The 16,124-nt window shown below is 37.4% G+C and overlaps 1 protein-coding gene across 1 annotated transcript in view; it reads right to left on the minus strand.

The window, feature by feature from the left end:
- Nucleotides 1-16,124, minus strand: part of TENM3 (teneurin transmembrane protein 3) — a 312,368-nt gene that overhangs the window by 153,842 nt on the left and 142,402 nt on the right. The gene's annotated exons all lie outside the window — the stretch shown is intronic.

Below are 16,124 nucleotides of genomic sequence, written 5' to 3' on the forward strand. Positions count from 1 at the left end.
GACTGATAAACCAATAATATAATCACAAGTAAAATACTCATAAGTTTCTAAAATATGACAGGAGATGAAAAAAAAAAGTTACTTTCCTTGTGCCTTAACAAAAGCAATTTAAATTGCCCCCCTTCCTTAAAACAAAAAGGGCCCCTATGCAACAAAGTCCCTTAAAAACGCAAACATCTGAGAAAGGAAAAAAAAAAGCACAATGGCAAATATGCAGACAGAAGCACTCAGACAAGTTGAAGATATTTCTACTAGCATACAAGGGAATAATAAAATACTGAAGAAAGAATGGTGAAAGATGTTTAAAACAAAATTGAGTAAAAAGAGGGAAGCACAAAGGCAGCCAAGAGGAAGCACCTGGAGCAGGTGGGGAGGCAGCACAGGGCCCTCAGACACTGCTGGAAAACCAGCTGGGGTGCTGGAAGGTAACTTTCGAATTAATGGCTGGATAAAGTGCAACTGAGCTCTCTCTGAGGACATGCAATCCTTCAGGGGTGGAAAACACCCTCAGGTGTGATCTCACTTGTGTGGGATGAGAGAGCCACTAAGGCAGTGGTGCGTGTCCAGACAGGTTATTTCTTTTGTGTAAAAAATTCCATACTGTAGGAAAAATGCTGCATGTTTTTTCCAGCATTTTAAAACTCTTTTATCCTTTGTCCAACAGTTAATCATTCATCTCACATGCAGACACAACTGTGCCACTGTCACTGCAATCACATCCTGATGCCACTCTAATATTATGTCCCTCCACTTGTGCAAAAAGCATTTTTATACACAGCACTTTTGCTGTAGTCCTGCTTGCCGACTGCCTTTCACCTCTTGAACAAAAATACTTTCTCTAATGGGATGAAGTGTACATGAAACACTGCAGAGAACACCCTTTCTGTACTGCTTTCAGTAGTTCATTTATATCATTAATTTCTTAAAAAAAATTTGAAATTCCAGAGTTGACATTTGACTGTTAAATATATGAATTTTAAAATATAACCTAATAATATTAACAACATTTGGGGGAATAAGAGCCTTCTTTATAGAACAGATTTTTTTTTCTGCACCAATTGTTAGCTTCAGCTATTAAAATCTAGCCATTTGCACAATATTGTGCATTAACAGCAGGCCTACAAAACTGTACAAAGTGGAAGTAAAAAAGATTGAGAAAAGCACAAATCCAGATGTTAACTTCCACAGAGTGAGTGTAAAGAGCCTCTTCATATCAAACACACACATTAAAGACTCCAATATTTCAGGTCAAGTGGGAGCATCTCACCAAGAAGTCTGAAACCAACTACCCTCTATAGCAAAAATGGTCACATTTGTGGAAATTAGTGCCATTACCAGCACCAACATCTCAGTAATTTCCGCTTTTAATCCTCTTGTAAGGCTATTAAGATATGGAGGAATATCTCAGTTCCCAGGGGCAGATAAGTAGCCTAGCACCCAAAAGGTTAAGATTATCCTGCTCTGTTAAAAGCATATAAGATTGATACTTTTCTGTATCTTCTGGCCTGTCTGCAGCTGAAAACTCTCCCAACAGCCAAAGCAGCCATCAAGAGAAAAGACTGTGTGGCTTTTTTTAACAATTTTCATCTCTTCTAATAGTTTTCCTGCCACAAGAGGGTAAGAAGGATCAGAAGCAGGCAGGATGTCAGTTTTCATCCCCAATTATAAAGGAACTACACTTTTAAGTACTCATGTTTGTGTTTTTGCTGATCCTTCTACAGATGTCTAGACTATTCTCAGAACAGAAGGGTTAAAGAAAATTCTAGATTACAACTGTTTTAATATGGATTAGGAGCAAAATTGTCTCTTTTTTGTTTCAAAAAACATACACGTTGCATAGCATTGCATTCCTTTAATGTGAAGACACTAATATTAAAAAAGAAATATGACATGGTTACTTTAATTATGTAGAACTGTAATTGGCATTTATTGCATCGGGCTTCAGAGGGATAGGAGCATGGGGTGGAAGCTGATTTTTTCATTAAATAGCTGCCCCAAGGCAGATACATTCTGAACAAAGCACCTTTTCATGAGATCTACCTGTCCCATGGAGAGAACAACAAAGGGAACGAGGAAGGGACGTAGGAAGCCTGAACAAGGAGAAAATGATATTAAAAGAGTCCATTAAAAAAAGAGAAAAAGGGATAAAAGACAAAGTACTAACTAGGATGGAGTGGCATGGTATGGTCTAATAAAGGTTAAATGACTTAATAAGAAAAAGATGCTTTCAAAGAAGAAGGGCAAAAAGAGGGAAAGGAAGAAATTAAAAGAGCACACTTAAAGGATAAGAAGGATTAAAACTAAGATAGAACAAGAGGAAAAAACCCAATACCCAATCTCTCCAAAGAATAAAAAGGCAAAAAAAATATCATATCCATGGCATACAGATCACTTCAGGCAGTTAAAGGCTCGGGCCTGTTTGCATCTGTTTAGTTGTATATTGGACTATATGGCGTTCCTCAGCACTTTTTGACTGCTTAAGGAGCATTGAACAGATGAGTCATGAAGGATGAAGTTAAGGGCAGAGGAGTCCAGGACAACCTCTGCTTTCCCATCTACACTCATTTCTTTCCTGCTTTGCCTCAAGGTGGCTACCAGCAGTTTGGGTCTGAAAGAGCTTAAAAAGAACATTTCCTTGCCTTTTTTTCAAAGATGATGCATGGTATTAGAAAAAAATGTCCCCATATCAGTTGCATATGCTGCTAGCGGAATGGGGGAGTCATGCCTGCTCCTCAGTAAGCCATCTGAACAACTTCAGAAATTGATACGGGGTACAGATGAGCAGCCCCATTATTTGTATGTTTAGTTTTCCACTGATATTCCACAGCAGCAATGGAAATCTTTATTCCTATGGTGGCAAACAACAAATACACCAAGAAAAGGGGATCTAGTTTTCTAATGTATCCTGTGGATTCAAATCAGAGGCTTTGCTGCATCACCCCTTGGCTTGGCTCCTATCTCACAGTCACTATTAACAGACAGCTATGGCAAGGGGCAATGCAAACAGCACACCATTTTAGCACTGTTAACCCTCAAAGGAACAGAGCTTTGCACTTGGAGGCAGAAATCATGGCAAAGGAGCTGGCTGGTGCTAACATCAGCAGACAGCAAGTTTTTGAGTGGTAGAAATAGTCCATCTGCAACTACTTTTTTCCTTTACTATTCAACATCTCCAAAAGAACCAAACAGCACTGATGCAACTGGGAAAGAGCACTGCATCTAGAGGTTCCTGTACTTCATACCTCTCAAGAGGATTTCCCAAAGGCTGCCTCCAAACGCCACTGAATTGTTCAAGTCTTTGTAACCACAGCAATATGCTTTCCACATTTCTTTAAATTTGTTTCAGCTCTGTTGTAATCATGTTAGTGCAGTAACAGGAAATAGAAACATATGCATATATTAACTGCAACTGAATTCTGCCAGGATATAAGACATTATTTGCACTTGTGCAAGTTGAGAATCACTAATCATCATCACTAAGATGAAAGGTTAGTGCATTGTTTATAGACTATTTAGTATTCACATTTGATTATTTCAGGATTAGTGTCAGAAAAATTATATACTACCAACCATACATAGCCCCCCCTTGAACAATCCTTTAATCATTCTCTGCATTTTCTTTCTGCCTTCAAATTTCTTGAACTTTTTGTAGAAGCAGTATTCTATCCATCACTCAAAAATACATAAATACACGGTAGTTTAAGATTCCAGGTGCAAAATATATAGTCACACTCTTTCCTAAGATATGACAGAACAGATTAAATCGGGGGCAGCACACCATACAAGAACACCAACACTGCTAAAGCATGCATGAAGGAAGGAAGCTTCCCCAACTTCCTTAACACAAAACTGGTACTACAGAACACTTCCCTTTTAGACATAGGTGGTTTAAATGCCCAAGTATAAACATTTCATTCTTTACTAGTTTGAATTTTAACTCTTTCTCAAGGAATTCTATATACACAAAGGGGGAAAAAATATCTGGTCTGTTGTGGCCATGATCATAGAAAGTTACTATATGACAATGAAGCAAAGTTGCACCCAAAGCTCAAGACTGTTTCAAAAGAACTTTCAGATAAATTTATTTAACAAATGTTGATCTGAGTATTACTAACAATAAAGCAACTAGATGAATCTGGGCAGCCTGTACTGTTTTGATTGTTATTCTGCTGGTCTTTCTGTACAAAACCAGCCATTTTAAATGTCTAGCTAACTGTATAAATCTCTGTAATAGGGCAAGGAAGTATTTCCCTTTCAGGCTCAAAACTGGCTGATTCCTCCACCCTGCCTAGGAAAGTCCCTCAGGGCCTCCAGTCCAGAAGGCTTCCAAGGCAGTTTATTCTGGAGGGCTTTCTAGAAGCTAGAAAGGAGTTGTAAAAATATCTAATCTATCCTCCATCTCTGCCTTCCTGTTTACTGGCTTAGGTAAATAATAGTAGCTAGAATTCACTACAATAAGGAGAGACATCCTTTTAAATGGGAGACCATATTAAAATAAGAAATAATTCAACTTCAGTGAGGAAGACATCCATACATGATGCTGTGGTGCATTCTGATGCCAATTATTTTGAGTTATTCACATAAAACTATAAACAAACAAAAAATATTCCATATTACACACCACTGATTAAAGGCCTTGAGGCAATAGAACAAGGACATCTGAACAAAAATACTGCAGTGAATTTTGAAATTTTGAAAACCATACATTACAAGGCATAAGTAACCTTTATACCGTAGTGCTTCAAAAATGCACAAAAAAGACTTGAAAAAGACCTATTATTTTTGAATTATCCACGTAAATACACCACAAATGCTGAATATCTGAAGGCACATTAAGAGCTAAAGTACTTGGAAACTGAAAATTGTAAGGTATCAATTGTCGCAGACATTTCTCCACAGAAATCCTTTCTTTCAGATTTCTGCGTCTTCAGGAGGCCAGAGGCCCCCGAAGAGAAGGTAAACAATTATTATCAGCTGCTGGGGAATGCAACAGGAACACCTTGATTGGCTCATGTTCTATGTTTATAATTAAGAGCCAATCACCAGTGCAAGCCAGGGTACTGAGTCCTATGCCACAGCTTTGTTGTGAATTTCTTTTCTATCTATTCTTAGCTTAGCTAGCAGCTCTGCAAAACCTCTCTCTATATTCTATTTAGTATAGTAATAATGTATTATATATCATATATTAATAAATATGCCTTCTGATCAAGAAACAAGATTCACCGTCTCTCTCTCACCAGCTGCGGCCCACTCAGGCGCGGAAATAATCAATTATTGCTTCTATGGGTGAACACTTTTTTTCCTGAGCATTACTAGATATTCCAATGTCAACAATAAAACAGTGAAGTGCTTCTTTCTAATTTTTCAGTAGCAATAAAAATAAACAGGTCTTTGACATATATCAGACATAAAAAACAACTCCTTTACTAATATACTGCTGCTTTAAGAAACCATATCTTAGCTTTTCCCCATCCAGAGTGCCTGCTGGCAAATCAGCAGCATGTCGGAAAGGGCTGAAGAACATGAAGATACATATGTGTGAATTCCATGAAGTCTGTCGCTCCCTCTATGTTATATATTTTTGGCCAGTAAAACAATGTGAGTACTTGGCTCCAAAACCCCATGTTGTGCATCTCACCCCAGTAGCAATTACAGGAAGAGTCCAGCTGTAAAAACCTGATGGAGACGCTGTGCAGATTCAAAGACTCAAAAGCGCAATTCATTAGAAGTGCTTCACTTGCTTTCTGAAGCAATTTCGAAGCTGGTGTACACAGAGATGGGGGTGCAAGGTCACCCCTAGGCTCGCCTTTTCACCACTCTGCAGAGGACAAGCTACCAGAAAGTAACCCAGAGACTCAAGAAATACCACAGATAGTATTTTAAAGCTTTCCTGAACACAATCTAGGATGCTGCTGAGGAGAAAGAAGGAAGCATTCAGCATAAAACCCCTTGTGGTTTCTCTACGTTTAAGAATGAACAGAAAAACAAGTCCCCTCACACCAACTGCTAGTGACAAAGTCAAGGGAAAGCTTTACTCTTCCTTGAGCCTTTCTGAATGAACTACAAGACTCAACCAGCAGCAGCTGATATTTTGTACTCAGTGATAAGTCAGCCTCCTGTACATTCAGATATATGCTTTATTACAAATAAATTCCACTGTATGTTGTTTGAATAGCTACTGCAGTGTTAAATTGAAGCTTCAAGAAATGCATACAAAATAATATTTAAGAGACCATTTCATGTAAAGTCTGCAAGTTATGGGAATAATGGGATAAGTTTACTGCTGATTAATGCAAAACAGAGTATCTTTCAACACAAAGATGAGTTGGATTGATGGCAAAATTTACAGCAACTGACTTCCTTTTAATTTGCAAGTATTCTGCGATTACAGTATTTCCAAATTGAGGACTTTGTTTTGTTTGGTTTTTTTAATGATAACAAAGCATCCTGTTACATAAACAAAACTGTTCTTTGACATTGCATCTTGCTACTAACTGTTATGGGATTTATCTTCAAGAGAAGAATAGCAAAAAGAGGCAAATTAATTCTGTTTTCTGTAACTGTAGCAGGGATACTGGTGTAAACACACAGAATTCCCATGGAGAGAATATTTTTAGTCTTTTGTAATAAATGATCAGCAACTTAGCAGGCAGAAACATCCTTACTTTTTTCTTTCCCCTCCCTCCCTGGCTCAGAGACCATCTCTCGTACCTATGAATTCTAACGATTAAAATAATGCTACCAATTACTTTGCTGCATTCCAGGATGCATAGTCAAGTATGTAATGCAATAAACTATGCCTGAATGGTCTGTTTACCCCAAAGCAAGTTACAAGGAAAACTCTTTCGCCTTAAAGGACTTGTCTCTTTGGAGCATACAGGCTGGCAAAAAGCCAAGGGAAGCTGGTGCTTAAGCAACCAAGACTGAGCAGTGCCTGTGTGCACTGCAATCTCAGCCAACCGCAGTAAATGTTATTGGAGTTTTTGTGCTGTAAAATTGCTGCTTTCATGCCCACTGCATCTGACAATAGGAATCCTTGGCTTGCATGAGAAAGGAAGGCTGATGTGCCTTCTAGTTAGATCTCTGCATCCTTAAAAAGCAGGGTTACTACTCCTGTGTACTCCTAATGGGTTAGTGACAAATAAATTCATGTCAGTGCTATGTCAGACACAGAAAGATACTAAATGGAGAAATTCTTTGTATATGAGAGAGAAGAGCAGAAGACTCATGCTTTAAGCACAGTCCTTAGGCTATTAAAACTATTGATAATATTTAAAAAGATAAAGCATGTTAAAGGTGACAAATGTTTAGCCTTTCACTTTTCAAAGCAACTTTTGAGATAATGGTTTTCACAATCATCAATGCACACTATTTTTTTTGCTTAGTGACACAAGCACAAAATCCTTACCATTCCTCCTATGAAAGACTGCAACAAGCATCTGCCAGCTGAATTTCATAAGAGTCCTGTTCACTTTCAGCAAGCAGCATGTTTAAAGCACAGAAACATGATCCTCCAACTTACAGCTACTAAGAACAGAGTTCAACTGGAAACCAAAAGGCGATGAGAAGACAAATCAGAATTTTAAAAAATTCTGTCAAATGATCCGGGTTTTTTGCTGCAGGAACTTTTTAACACAATAGAATAAAACGTATATTGCAGTTGCATCACAATTACCAGATTTCTGTATTTACCTCCACTAGCAACTTCCATTTAATCCAACAGCAATTCCACAAAAGCACAGAATCAGGCTGTAGCAATCATTGGAACTATAGAATGAACTAGATACAAAAAAAAAACAAAAACAAGATTTTATTAAAAACTCACAATCTTCAACTCATTCTATGTTTCTGGAAGAACTTTTGTATTCACAAATCCATCAAGGATTAGTGAGCATTAGAGCTCATAAGAAAGGGTTGTAAAACTGTAAATTCAGACTGTTGCCACCATATGATGAACACATGGGAACATGTGTAAGATCTTGAGTCCTCCCTTTCTCAAAATGGCTTTTAAAAAACGATTTTGCATTGCAGTATAGAGTTAAAAATACTAGACCTTTCCCCAAAATAAAAAAATGAAAAATCAAAATTAAAAAGAGCTTAATGTGATGATGTGACACACTTGCATCTGCTCCTGATGTTATACAAGTTATTTGCTGTGCACTCATGTAATATTTGTTCTTCTGGAAGAAAGCATGAACAGTACCTGGGTGAAGTCCTCAGATTTGTAATTTATAATGGAAAATAAACCCCCTGTATGTAACTGTTTCCTTGTCCTCTTACCTTCTGTATTACAGATTAATTTCTACAATAAACTTCTTCTAGCCTACTCTCTGCACAAGAGCAGTACATCCTTGCTCCTGATTGCAACTTCAGGATTCTTCCATTAAACTGTGACAATTTAAATTCAAGCTCCTTATCTTGCAATTAGGAAATGTCTGCTCTGTAATCAAGCAGTCAAAGGAAACGATGTGTGTGCAAGCACTGGCAAGAGGGAAGGATGCATTTTTGACTCTTATGTTCATCCATCGCACCAGGTACACGTTAGTTCACTTAAGTGAGCTGACATTTGGGTGCAGCGTGCTTCCTTCAGTAAAACTGCTTTTATGTCTCACTGTATTTCAGAATGAATTTATCTTCACAGATTTTCTTAAACTGCCTGATTTTTTGTAATATGATTTTTGATGGGGAAGGAGGAGTGGAGAAAATGTCTCCATATCAGATCATATCCGCACTACGATGCACAGTTGGCAGGTTGTCCCATCTGGCATGCATTCGAGTATAAGATGGATAATTTGTCACTCTGAATCCTTTAATTTGTGAAAAGGCCAAAATCATCTCTGCAAAGATATTTTGCGGCTAATGATACAGGAGGTGTGGGGGAGACTGTTCTTTGAAGGCTACGAAGGCCACAATCTGAGGAGAAATAATTGGGTCTTGGCTCTTCTATTAATTAACATAGTAAGAGATTGAAAACTACAAAAATCTCTTAGGAGCAAAACATGACTTACAACAATCAGATATGAGAAGTAATTGCCCACCACTTTGCAAAATTTGATTTTGGAGGGGTGAGGGTGAGACTGGGGAACTGTAATTTGCTCTTGGCAAACCGACTGAATGCTTAATTAAACAGAACAAATGTACATTTTTGTACATTAAGGGAACAATGTTGACAGAATTTTGGCTTAAAAACCAATGAAAGGATAAAAAGATGGATTCATAAAATTGAAATCAAATATCAAAAAGAGATAAAAAATAAACTGGCTAGCATTCAAGACACAATTTTCAAGTTTTTAAGGCAACTACATTTGCCCCAAGCAAGAGGAACAGATAAATCTGTTGATCTGTAGTTCCTGAAAGACATTTGCCTTCCTGCAATGTCTGACTTTGGACCATAAGAGATTTACGTGCTTCTGTAGCTACCAAGGAAGGCTGCAAGCACTGCTACACACTGGCTGAAACAAAACTGTCTCTGGCCTGAGAAAAAAAGTCAGCATGTATTTTTATAACATGAACTTATTCTGTATTTACAGAAAGCTTGTCAAGTAACTCTATTCAGCATCGCGGGCATTGAGAATTTATGGGTATCAAACATTTTTGCTTACAAAATATTTACATGAATATATACATGCCCAGAAGACATTGGCAGTTTTCACTGAGAACTGGGAATCTTATTTTGTAATTTTGCAGGATGTAAAATGGTCTAGCACGTGGGAAGGGAAAGTGGCTGTTTTGCAAATGATTTATTGTAGAAGGTCTGGACAATTTCAGAGTGAGGTCTGGGCTACAGGACAAATCATTTTCTGTTCCATTTAAACAGGCAATGCATTTCAACATGCAGGCTGCCAACCTAACAGGCATAGCCATAGCTTAGTAAGAAAATCTCTGTCATAAAGTACAAGCTCACATATACCTGATCTGAAATACACACAAGTACTACTAGAAAAGCTCCAGGAGGTTATCTCAGTCCACCTTCTCCTAATTGAATGTAGATTTGTTCTCAGCAGTATGAGTTATATTTTTGTTTGTTTTAATATCATGTTACAAAGTGACAGAGCTTCTGTCACTTCCTTGGGACAGACTGATATCTTAATGTAGTTCACTGTTAAACAGTTTTTCCTAACCATGTGCCTAATCTTTCCTTTCCTTATTTTCATCCTGTTACTTTTAATTGCATCCCCACACCACATGCAACATGTTCCATTCTATCTTTGGTTATTAGCTTCTCTTTGCCAGCAATTAATTACTGCTTAGGCCACATATTAAGCCACAGCTAAATCTCCTACCTATTCCCCTATAGTAATACCTCTAACCTCATAATTGTTTTCATGCACATATATCTGAACAGCAAAATAAAGAGCAATAAGAGAATTTGATAGGAACTTTCAGCCAGATGTCTGAATTCTAAACTTATATTCCATTGATGCTATGCCTAGGAATCCCTCTTTGCTGATATATTTATATACCCAGCTCAACCAGTACTCCTGAGTCAGACCATGCTGCAGATTAGTGCCTAATTAAAATTCTCTATGACCATTTCTCCTTAGATTTTTCCTGAATACACTGCACTTCAGACCAGCTTGTATTTTTCAGTTCTAATTTCGCTTTATTAGTTTCTGGCTATACAATTAATGATCTTTCCTTGCCCTCTTCTATTAACATTTTGTCTCTAGTTGGCACTCAGAACACTTGCTATTTCGTATCATTGGGAAATCTTTAGTGCCATTTTTACTCCATCATCCATATAACTAATAAGGATGTTAAATAAAATCGAGATTATAGGATATCCTCACAATGTTCTTCAATACAACTTCTCCTGGTCTGAACTATTAATCCTAATTTATTATCAGGGAGTATTTCAAACCAAACAGGTCTGAGTTAATTTTTCCAGTAACTTGTCTTAGGGCCAGTGTCAGACCTGAGGACAAATTGTGTGTACTGGTACAACAATGACAAAATTTAATTTATCATGAATTATGAGATAAGAGATAAAAATCTCATTAAACAATGTGTAAGACAACCATGAAAATAAGGCATGCGGATACCATCAGAGATTCCATATGACTGACAGTTCTGAGAATGATGAAAAGGAAAAGAAGTAAATATATGTACTCCACTGAAAAAAACCTAAAGAGCTTTAAAGCATTTAATCTCATGACCTCAATTTTGTTTCCTTGTGTCCTAGAACACCCCCCCCCACCCCCTTCCCTCTCCTTTTGTTCCCCAATAACCTGAACCACTAAAATGCAGTTCATTAGAGCATGGTTCTGGTAACACCAATGTTGTGGGTTCAATCCTTGTGTGGGGCCATCCACTTAAAAGCTGGGCTTGATGATCCTTGTGGGTCTCCTCCTACTAAGAATATTCTAGGAAATGAAAAGAACTCCTCCTTCTGTGAAATCACATGGCTGGTGACAGCCTGGCTGCCAGGTTCTAGCTCACCAGTACATGCAATTTCCTTTGTGAAGTAACTGTGGCAAAGCAGAGATGGAGTAAGGACTGGGAAGTGTTTAGTAGGCACTAAAGCAGGACTACCAAAAAGCCACACAAGGTACTTCCACATTGGCTAAGACTCGATTTGACATGGGCCTCTTCAATATTCACAGGTTATTTCCAACATTCTCACAAGCCAGCTGGGTATGAAGGGAAAAATCCCATTTTCCTCTTCCCACCCTGACAGGAGCTGCAAGGGAAGACAAGATGCCTTAAAAGTCACAGGCATCTTCCACTAACTTATAGCACAAATCCCTGTGCACACTTCCAATCACACTTCCATTTCATTTTGCTCTTGATGAAAGAAGAAGGTGGAAGTGAGGCAGATTGTTTAGTTATGCTGCTTATACACGAACTGTGGTATCTATGCAGAAAACAGGAGATGGAGGGAAAATCTGAAGAGTAAAAAACCCCTAACAAACACCTAATAAAAGTCACATCTATGCTCTGTATTTGTGTTATATCTGGTCTTTACTAGTGCCAGCCTTGAGCACTGGGCACCTATTCCCTCAGGTACCTGTAACAAAAGGAAAAGGTTCTGATGTTGGCTTCTTGACATTGTGGGGTAATAAAAACAATAATTTCTGTACAGCAGATACTTTTGTATAAGCTCTTCCTTCAAGTTCTAATGAATCATCACAAAATAAAGTCCTCAATTTATAGGAGAATTATGCCACAGCACATTTGGGGTCTGTAGAGTGACATGTCCTACAATGAGACCTCTGAATGCAGAGTGTTCAAATACCTTTTCATTCAACCAGCTTCATTACATTATTTTTTCTCTTTCACAAGTTTGAATTCAGAGTTGTGCTCTAGATTTCCAAATTTGTAGGAAGGCATAGCCATTTTAAACTGAAAAGCCCATCAATCTGCAATTCCCATGTGGCTGGAGTAAAATCTTTTTTATTTTACATTACCTGGCGGATCCTTGATCAAGGACAACTGAAAACCAATTTATGTTATACTGAATTTCTTTGAGATCTTCCCACCACACAAACTATCATCACAAAGTGTTATTAAGAAACACGAGAATCTTGATGTTCAAATGCACTATACAATTGCTGCTGTGAAATACATACTTCTCTATTTTGCATTTTCTGCTTCTCCCACAATATTTCCAATTTAGGGGTAAAAATTCTCAAATCTGAGTTTCTAATTCAGATTCTTCAATTTCATTGTCAGTAGTAAGCATTAAATATTAACTATATCTTGTCTTCATACTCTCTGCTTAAACTAAGAATTTAGCACTTTGTTTTTTATTGTATTAAACTCTCTGTTAAAAGATGAGCTGCTACTAATTTCAATAAATTCCGCTCCAAATTCTGACTTATCTGTAACTTTTCACGGAAAAAGATTAAGAAACTTATCAAGATGCCTAAATACAGATACTACATGACTTCTATTTAATAAGCAGACTTAGTGACATAAGGAAGCCCTCCAACTCAATCACATTTAAGAATCCTTTTCTCTCAGCTTCCAGTTCACTCTACTCTCCCTCTCACCTTAACAACTGTTTCATTTCCCTGCATATGTATTCAGATGTCCCTGTTCATTATAAACCATTTTGCTGCTCTTTCTAAAAACAATAAATGTAATAAATAAATTGTTCTGATAGCAGTGGGCAGTCGGACTGACTGCTGGAACAGTTCATATACTGAGCTGCATGCTGAAGAAGAGGAACAAGTAGAATTAGAGATGCTGTCTAAAACAAGAGTTGTCTGGTAGTCCTAAAATTTATCTCCTCCTGAATTTCACTACTTACTGACACACTGTTCTTAGAGAAATTAAATGATTCCTATTAAACTGTCCACAACAGTCCTCACTTGATCTGAATTTTTAAAGCTACTAGTATTATCTCCATGAGACCTTAGCTTCTATGGTGAGCATCTGATAACTCATTGTACTAATTCTTTTTGCTCTTTTAGCTAATTCCAGAAAAGGATGCTAATTCCCATTGGTTAACAAAACAAGCTAATCAAACCCAGCATCATAGAGTAATATAGTTCTACACACACATTCAGATACTCTAAATTTTAAGTGAGCCAATCAAATAAAATACATTGATCAAATGAACTCATTCTAAAGGAAAACAATCAAATGTTTGAACAGACTAAGATGATGCTAATGCAACTTACTATTCAAATAAAGTCAATATAACTGAAAGCAGTTCAATAATATAATTGTTTTAAGTCAGCACCTTTTTTATCCCTAAATGCTTCAGCAGTGATCCCCCATCCTCTGCCAACATAAACACTGGACAAAGTCATCTGGAATGTGGCACTGGACTTACTTTAAACCCATTAAGATTAGATAGCATTGAAAGCTTATATGAAGATGCAAAAGAAAAGACAACTAGTGAAAAAAACCCCTTCTTTCTGTGAAAGTGCTACACATGCTTCATTACTGACCATTTTAGCTAAAGAAAATGCAATAATCAAATAATAGCATTCTAAAGGCCACAGTTAAATGATATTGACTAGATAGCATAGAACTGGAGAGATCCACATACTACAGTGCAATATTACACAACCATGCATATTGCCGAGTAGAAGAAAGTTGTAGCTCATTTAGTATATTCTGCTTTTCCCTGTTTTACAATGAACAACACTTCCCCCCCACCAACAGGCCATCAGCATATCTTATGAGAAACCAACCATAAGCAAATCGGGTAGATAATCCAAGCAATATTCATTTATGTGCTGAGTGAAAGGTATCTTTCTTCCAGTAACACAGTAAACAGTAACTAAAGCCTCATTCTGCAGGTGGCTGTAGAAATGGAAGTCCACTGCCTGAACACCTATGATCTTCTCCTTACCCAGCAGAAAAGCAACAAGCCTGACTTAAATTATGGCAGTCCCTATACATACAGTCTCCGTGGTTAGCAAGCTGAAGCACTTCTGAAAACAAGTCTAATCTTGTGGAGAGAAAGATCACTTGACAGCAGGAACTGCAAACAGTTCTACCACACATATACACTGAAGGGGTGAATATCAGACATCTGCAGGTAGAGGAGAACAGTGGGAAGAGAGAGGGAAAAGGAAAAAGAACACATAATTGCAGAGTGCACTGGGTTTCCTCCTGCTTAGCAAAAGTCTTACAAAGAACAACTGTCTCAACAAATACCACGGTGCTAACTCCGGTCCTACTTGTCAACAAAACCCCTCTGATGTTGCTCTGCTAAAAGGCTGAGACTTGACAGAGGATCAGATGAAATTAATTTAGCTTGTCTGGGATGGAACAGGTTAAGGAACATTGCTGAAGGTTGGTAAACTCACGGGCAAGCAACTGTTCAAAATTTCAGAAGCAGCAAAAGGACCAAAATCTAGAGGAATGATGAACACTTACTAGCTTCCTAAGAGATGCCAGCAAATCATCAATTATTCAAAATTTTTAGCAGTTTTGTCTTGCTATTGCATTTTTCATTTATAAAAGAAGGGTTGGAGAGTATAGTAATCTAAATATATTGACTTATTGAACTAAATCAGGCTACCTTTTGGATAATGCATATATTTTCTAACAGATTTCATATTCCTAGAGATAAAAGAAAGCATAGCATACCCTGATTATGACAATGCATGACCATTTTTTTGAGTTCTTCACAGATTAAATATTGAGCAAGTTGAACATGCAAAGACAAAGTTATCATCAATTTTAAAGAACTTAATCCAAATGTGTCAAATTCACATACATGAGTGCTCTCAGCAGACTGGCCTTTTAGACATAACACCGAAACTCCACTCAAAGCTAAGAAGAGAAGCTCAAATTTAGTGCCATGCTTGGCAAAATCATTCTGTCCAATCAGCTGATGTGCAATCTGCAGAAAAATATTTCTCCATGCCCCCTCTAGTGGTTCATCTGTAGGTGAGATTTTAACAATCAAAACACAGGAATGGTTCTTAGAATTTGAAGTGGCTTGTTCCAAGCTTTGCTGATCTACCTGAGAAGGGCTGTGAAATAAAAAAAATATTCTTCCAGAGTGCCTACGCCTATACCAAGAAAATCTGTTCACTCATGCAACAGCAATGGAAACCTGTGGCTAATGTATTTTTTCATATCAAAAGGAAAAAAATAAAAAATAAAGAAAAGGAAAAAAAAAAGAAAAAAAGAAAAAAAGAAAAAAAGAAAAACAGAAGAAAGAAGAAAAAGAAAAAAAAAGAAAAAAGAAGATGAAGGAAAAAGAAAAAAAGTGGTTTCTTTGGGCACAATGTTTAAGCAGGCATTGGTGTTTAAAGCATGTCGCTCCTTTTGCTTACTTATACTGGTTGGAAGGAAGAGAAATGTGGAAACATACATCTCAGAAGCCACCACTGCCTCATGTCACCTCTTCAGAGCTCTCTTTAGAGCTTTTTTCCACAGTTTTGAGTAAAAAAGTACTATCCAGTAAAAAAAATCCTGCTCTCCTTCCCTTAGGAAATGAAAGGAATGGCTGGAACCTGCTGAACTTGATGAGGTAGTAAAAAGACAACTTTTACATTATTCTGAAGCTAAATATCATGACAGTTTAACCAACTTCAGTCTACCCTTTAAAATGTACAACTAAAGGTTAGTCACTTGCTAAAAACTACATTACATCATAAATCATTAATAGCTACTGCTTCACATAAGCATTGCCTGTTAAACAACTTCGACAAGAT

This window comes from Ammospiza nelsoni, chromosome 4 (assembly GCF_027579445.1).
Source record: "Ammospiza nelsoni isolate bAmmNel1 chromosome 4, bAmmNel1.pri, whole genome shotgun sequence".
Taxonomy (NCBI): domain Eukaryota; kingdom Metazoa; phylum Chordata; class Aves; order Passeriformes; family Passerellidae; genus Ammospiza; species Ammospiza nelsoni.